This window comes from Octodon degus, unplaced genomic scaffold (assembly GCF_000260255.1).
Source record: "Octodon degus isolate 3935 unplaced genomic scaffold, OctDeg1.0 scaffold00088, whole genome shotgun sequence".
Taxonomy (NCBI): domain Eukaryota; kingdom Metazoa; phylum Chordata; class Mammalia; order Rodentia; family Octodontidae; genus Octodon; species Octodon degus.
In genome coordinates, this window is record NW_004524664.1 from 2,306,816 (window position 1) to 2,314,558 (window position 7,743).

General features: G+C 34.0%; 1 protein-coding gene across 1 annotated transcript in view; it reads right to left on the reverse strand.

The window, feature by feature from the left end:
- LOC101572691 (disintegrin and metalloproteinase domain-containing protein 32-like) overlaps positions 1–7,743 on the reverse strand; it is a 227,901-nt gene that overhangs the window by 477 nt on the left and 219,681 nt on the right. The gene's annotated exons all lie outside the window — the stretch shown is intronic.

Consider the following 7,743-nt stretch of genomic DNA (forward strand, 5'->3'; position numbering starts at 1 on the left):
TTGGCTTTAAGCTTACTATATTTTCCAGTCTGGTCTTGAACTCAGAGTGATCCTCCTGTCTCCACCTTCCAAGAGCTTGGATTATAGTCATTTGTCACCATGACCTGCTCTAAAAATACATCAAATAAAGTGATGACAGTGTACACCTTTGTCTTTTTCTCATTTTAGAGTGAAACTTTTGAATTTTTGACCATTTGTTATGATGTTGGCTGTCTATTTATTGTAGATTGCTTTTATCAGATTGAGGAAAAACTATTGATTCCAATTTTCTGTAGGTTTTTTCTTCTTTGTAAACCATGAACATGTGTTGGACTTTGTCACATGCTTTCTCTGCACCTATTGAGATGACTGTGTAACTTTATCCTTGATTCTGTTAAGATGGAGTATTCTATTTATTGATTTTCATACACTGAGCCATCTTGCATCCCTGGGATGAGTCATGGTGCATCATCTTGATGATTTGCTGCATCCCACTGGCTAGTATCTCATTTAGGACTTTTGCATCTATCTTCATTAGGGAGATTGGTCAGTATTTATCTTTTTTGGTTGAATTTTTCTCTGGTCTTGGTAGGCATCATGTTAATGCTTTGTTCCAGGAATGAGCCTAAGAATTGCACTTACTTTTTGATTTCATTAAAGAGCTTGAGGAATAGTGCCATGAGATTTTTCTCCAAACTTTTTGTAAAATTCAGCAGCAAATTCACCAGGACCTGGTCTTTGATAATTTATATGCATCTAGGAATCTAATTTTTTTTACATGTTTCCATTATTAGAACAGGTATTAAATTTCTGAATTTCTGCAGGATCTATTAAGATTTCACATATTTCATTCATAATTACATGATTTGAATTTGTCTCTCATTTTTTGGATAAGGCTGGCTAAAGAGTTGTCAATCTTATTAAATCTTTCAAAGAACCTATTCTTCAATTCATTGATTCTTTGTATTATTTTTTAAGTCTTCATTGCATTAATTTCTTCTCTGATCTTTATAATTTCCTCCCTTCTGTGAGCTTTGGGCTTCAAATTGTTTAATTTTTCTAGAAGCTTAAGGTTCAACATTAGTTTCTTTGAGTCCACTCTGTTTTACTGATGTTGAGATTTACCAGTCTAAAATTTCTTTTTGGTAAAGCTTTCTTTGCATTATAGAAGTCCCAGCATATTGCATTGATATTACATTTAATTGTAGAAACTAATTTCTTCTTTAATTTAATCCATGACTCATTGGTTGTTCAAGGGGATATTATTTTATGTCTCTGTATTTATGAAATTTTTTGTGGCTTCTTTTGCAATTTATTTCCAATTTCAATGCACTATTATCTGATAGGATAATCTCAATTTTTTTCATTTACTGAAGCACTTCCTATCAGCTAGTGTGTGCTCTATTTAGCTGAACATCACATGTTCTACTGAGCCATATCCTCTGCCTGGGACCTCCTCTTATTGAGAAGTTTTTGCATGTCAGAAGAAATTACCAACAGAGTGAAAAGACAATTCACAAGTTGGGAAAAAATCTTAACTAATAAGCACTCAGACAAAGGTCTTCTTTCTAGAATTTACAAAGAACTAAAAAACAGGGCTCCAAAATTTTTCTAGTTTTTGGTCACATGGAGTATTATTTTCAGAACTTTGACTTTCAGTCTATGTATTTCTTCTTAAATTGGATGTATTTTGTATATGCAGCAAATTTTTGGATCTTGTTTCTTGGTCTATTCTGCCAATATGTTTTTGGTTTTTGATTGGTGAATTGAAAACATTTACATTGATGGCTACAACTGATATGTATTGACTTGCCATTTTCATATCATCTTTATATTGCTGGTTCCATTCCTTTCTCCTATATTTAATTACTTACCTTCCTTGGTTGATTCATTCTGTTGGAGTTCATGTAGCATAGTTTTCATTATCTTTTCCTAGAATGTCCTGCAGAACATTTTGGAGGGATGGTTTGGTTTTTAAGAATTCCCTCAGGTGTTTCTTGTCAAGGAAGTATCTTACTTCTCCATCCATATCAAAGATAGTTTTGTATGGTACCTCAATCTGGGTTGAAGTTTACTTTCTTTTAGGACTTGAAATACAGCTCAGCTTGACATAAGGGTTTGTGTTGAGAAATCTTCTATCATTTAAATGGGTTTTTCTTTTATAGGTGATTTCCTTTTATAAGTTATGCTTCTAATATTATGTTGTGCTGAATTTCAGAAATCTTGGCTATTATATGACTTGGGTAGTTTTTTTTTTTCTCATGGCTAATTGAAGTTCTATATCTTTCACTGATCTGGACATCAAATTCTCTTTCCATGCTCGGGAAGTTTTCTATGATTATACCTATGAACAGATTTTTTTAAATGCTATTTGTGTGCGCTCTTCTGCTTGTTCAGTAGCTGAAATCAATCATCTTTTATTGCTCTTTGCATCATCTGGCAGTTGTTGGATGGATTTTTACAGTCTCTTGCTATTTTTAAGAAATCTTCCATTTTATGATAACTAGCTGCCATTTTGACTTCTAATCAGATATGATAGTCTGTCCTCACATTCGTGTACTCTGCTGTATATAATTTCAATACTTTTTAGTCTCCTATATATGTTTGAATCTGTTTCATAGAATCAACTTCCATATACAATATCACTTACACTGATAGCACATGTTTTGTTTTCCTGGCCTTTGGGGGGCATATTTGAAATCTTTTTGGTCTTCCTGTGGTTATAGTGGGTTTTTGTCATGTTGCACCTGCCTGTTCATGTGTCAACTCACCAATCTGCTTCAGAATTTTTTTGCATGGATTTATTGGCAGAAACATTTTGTCCTTCCTCTGTTGTAAGTGATCTTTTATCACTTCTAGTTCTAATCCTCTAAGAAAATTTCTCCATGATATTTTTCACTTCCTATTTTCTTTTTAATCCATGAATCAATTTATGACACATACTATTTAGGATCAAACAAAATACAATCTTTTGTCAATGCTTTGTGTTTCAAGTGACATCATAGTTGCTATATAACTTGTCAATAACATCCACCTTGATTTTGTTGTTGGAGCATATGATATCTGTTTTAATTTTTATCCAGCTTATCTCTGTTGAGCTTGCCATCAAGGTACAATGTTGACATTAGCACTAACACTTTGCTTTCCGTGGCCATCTAAAAGGTCAATGTTATGTTTGAAATCCAAAGATTGTACCTTACAAAATTGTCTATTTTGAACTTGGAACATTTCATCAGGAATTTCTACTTAGTTCTTGCATATAGTTTGTGCTCTCTAGCAAATGTAACACCACTAAATACCTAGTAAACCAATTGTTGAATGTCACGTTCTGGATACCTTGGTAGAAAGGAATAATGTCTATCTACAACATCATTTAGTTTATTGATACATGGATAAAGTCATTGGCTGAGTTCCAGGATAAACTTCTAAAATGAAAATATAATATGTCTTGGCATATACCAAGACGTATATTTTTTCTACCATATTTTGAAGGCTTATTGACATTTTGAAACAAACCTCTCAAACAATGAGCACTTAGCAACCAGATTATCAGTTCTTTTTCTTTCTTTGAGGGTAGTTTTGTTATCAAACCTCAGGAAATGTTGAAGGAAATCAGATCTCCTTTGTGTTGTTTTCCTACAAACCTCAAGTCCACACACATTGCTTTTCCCTAAGACTTTTTTTTTTTTTTTTTTTTGTATCTTAGGGAAGAGTCTACAGGGTTCAGGGTCTCATTACTAAATTGGACTCATAGTCTTTCTGCTGTTTACAGCCTCCCAAGTGCTGAGATTACAGGCACGCACCACCTCGCCCAGTCTCAGTAGCCTTCTCAGTGCACCCCGGGGGTGGGGCCAAGACAGCAGGCCTGGGGATCCATAAGTTTTACATTCCTGTGATTATTATGGTAAAGCCTTACTAAGTACAGCAGAACCATGAATGTTTTCTGTTCACATAGTGAGGTGTCATAATAAACATTTGAGTGTCGATTGGCATTATACAGAATGTTTCACTTATATTTCATTTGTATACTTTACATCTTACAGCATTTCACTTGCTACAAATGATGTCAAACATTGAAGGAAGTACTGGCATTCTGTCCAGTAGGTTTTTACCCCTGTCAAGAATCTATTTATAGTTTTGGACCTAGTTCTAACATTAGAATATTCTTGCAATCATGACCATTTTGTTGCATTTCAACTAGTCAAATATGTATTCAATATAGCTGTTTTGTCTTTTGTCTCAATCAAGGAGGTCTTTATCTCCTGTGTCAGTTGATTCTTGCTCTGTTTCACTGTCACATGTATTTTGGATCCAATGGTCAACATCAAACACATCATCATATTATTCATGCAAGAATCACCTGAATGACTCACTTCTGATCTTCCACACTTGCAAATCGGGATTTTCATGTATGATTGTACTGAACTTTGCTAATTCTATAAGAAATATCAAAAGAAAACATTTCTAAAACACAAATAATAAATGCATTAAAAATTAACAATGAACATCTCAAAACACATATATTGCTCCTTTGGAGCTCCTGTACATACCTTACTTTGCCCTTTGGTTGTCAAATGGGCGAATGCATAGATGGGTTCCTGTTTTCCCCAAGCACAGCTGCTGTGAGCCACACCTGGCTTTCATTATGGTAAATCACATATTTACATCTCAAAAGTACAGTTTGTGTGTATTTTACCCCATGATGTTTACAGTAACATAAAAAAAGTTCTTACATGGAGCACTATATGGGTAAAATCTCAGTTTGACAGTTTTGGGTACGTGCTACTCATTGCACCAAGTGGCTGAAGATAATGGTTGCTCCATTTCCCTCCCCCCCCACTCCACAGTGAAGCTACTGAGATGCACTACTGTCTACCATTATGCTAAAGTCCATAATTTCATTTGAAAATTATTAAATGGGTATATTCAATATGAGTATTTTTACCCATAGTGATACCCTAAAGCAAGCACTTGATATGGTTTCATCACCAAATGAAGAGAAAAAGAATAATGAAATTAATATTGGGAGTTCACATTGCTGCAATTAAAATATACAAAAAAATGGACAGTGTATTGTAAATTTTAACAAAAATATTGCCTTCATTGGCTAACAGCTCAATTGGCAATAAAGACATAAAATATATAATATGTACAATATAGGTAATGTGCAAATGTATATATAAACCAAGAATATATTTGAACTAATTTTTTTTCTTTTTTTGGTGGAACCAGGGATTGAACTTAGTTCCTTGTGCTTGCCAGGGAAGCACTTTTTCCCCTAAGCCATCTCCCTGGCCCCCTATATTTGAGCTTAGCAGTTTATATGACTATTATAGTAAAGGTAGCATAGTAGGGATACTCCTTTCGACCCACTAGAGTTCTGGCAATACCATAGGGCCAATCCTCCTTTCATTTTTCTAAGAGAGGTAAAAAATAAAATAATAAAGATTTGGAAACTATGAAGCTTTAGGCAAGAGCATATGTATGTTAGATCTCTTGACCTGGCCTTAAATATGGACTGTATCTCATATATGTGATTTAATCAGTGTGAAATCCAGCAATGCATGTTCATGAAAGCGCCTGAGATAACTCAGTTAGTTACCTGTTAATTGCTCCTGTCAGTCCTACCTAAGGTATCAAATAAGAAGCACTTGGATTGGGGTGCATTTTTAAATTCTAAAGGCCTGACTTATAACTGTTTATGCTGTATGCTTCTTGCTTTCCTGTCATCCTGCCATCATTCTTCTGTTTGTTCCACATCTTTTTTTTTTTTTTTTTGATGTGGACTTTTTCTGAGCACATCTTCATGTGATCTTCAAAGAACGTAGCTGCTTTTCATTTTTCCTTTGGTCCTTATTAGTTTCATTTTAGCTAGTGCTGGCTGGGATAACTTGCAAACAACCTGGAACAATTCAGTTATTACTAAATACAGTAGAGAAATAAATCAGATAAAATCTTGGATACAGGATTGTAATCATAAAAAAACAGAAAAGAATTTTAAAAATGAAAATGGAGCAGATGTATTTAAAAATTTGAATACAGTTTACTTTGAGGAGTTTCAAGTTGTTTTGCCCAATATTATTGTTAGAACTCGACTTACTAGATGTTAATATGTGGGCCATTGCTGCCAACAGATTTTTAACCTCCATCAAGTAAATTAGCATAAATACAGAGCAACATGCAGAAGAACGTATGTGACAATTACATTAAGACAGCAGTTGCAACAAATACAATTCCATCACATAAAGTGAATTTTTAGGGTTCATTAGTAAGAGGCAGAAAGTGATTTATTATACAGAATATTAAAAGTATACATTCAGAGAAATAGATTATGTATTCTAAAAGGGGAGAAGGGTACATACAGATATGGCCTTGAGATTGGTATATCTATGAGAAGGCTGGGAGTGAAAATCTTTAATAGTTGTGTGTATATGGAAAGAGGAAATTCAGTTTACAGATAAAACAGAAACACTAAATCTCCTAGAGGAAAATGGAGGTAGAAATCCATTTTCTAGGTGTAGATAGAGTTCATGAACAAAAACCAAACTGCATGGGAAATACCTCAAAGAATCAACAACGGGGATCTCACCAACAGAATAAAAATAAAACTTGTAAACAGGGAAAAATTATAACCAACTTTTCCTCTGACAAAGGCCTTCTATCTAGAACACATAAATAATTACAAACAATCAGGCCCCCCCAAATTTAAAGACTCAATCCAATAATGAGATATATACAAACTTCTCAGATGAAGAAATACAAAAGGCAAATAAATATATTAAAAAATGCTCCATCATTTGTCATTGAAGAAATACAAATTAAAACAACACTGAGATTCCATCTCACCCCAGAAAGAATGGCTATTATCAAGAAATCAACCAATAACAAATGTTGGAGAAGCTGTAGAGAGAAAGGACCCCTTCTCCATTGTTGGTGAGAGTGCAGACTGGTACAACCACTATGAAAATCATTGTGGAGACTTCTCAAGAAGCTAGGACTGGAGGTTCCACTTAACCTTGCTATTACTCTCCTGGGTGTTTTTCCAGAAGAACTGAAAACATCATACCACAGTGATTTATGTGCTCCCATGTTTATAGCACCACAATTTGTCATAACTAAATCTAGGAAGCAATCCAAATGCCCATCAACTGAGGAATGAATAAAGAAGATGTGGTATTTTTACCCAAAATGGAGCACTATTCAGCTATAAAACAGGATAAATTTGAGGCTTTTATTGGTAAATGGATGCAGCTAGAGATCATATTCTCAAGTGAAATAAATCAGACCTGCATATGCAAGCATCATATTGTTGCCTTAGTGTAAAAATTTGAAAGAGTAAATAAAACCTGAAGGATACAATAAATACTATGAAAAGGTAATGAGCCTGTTGGAAAGGAAGAACTTACTCAGATGAGGAGAAGGATGGGTGAGGAATGGGAGAACAAGATATATCTGTGTATATGAGCAGAATGGTTTGGATATTTCTACTGTGGAATTCAGCTGATCTATGGAAAGGAGCAGATAATACTTTCTTCATTTTTCTTCCTTTCTCTCTTAATTTCTTATAATTTTTTTCTTTTCCAATTTTGCATACATATATCTGGTAATCTGAACAACTACTTTGAAGACAATACTACACAATAGAACAAGTACTGTCAAACTGACCCTTTGTTTAGTGAAATTCTGTATCATTTTAATTTTTCTCTACTATTTCGTATTCTTTTACAAAAGTATAATTTTCCTTGTGTCCTGTCTATCTCATTT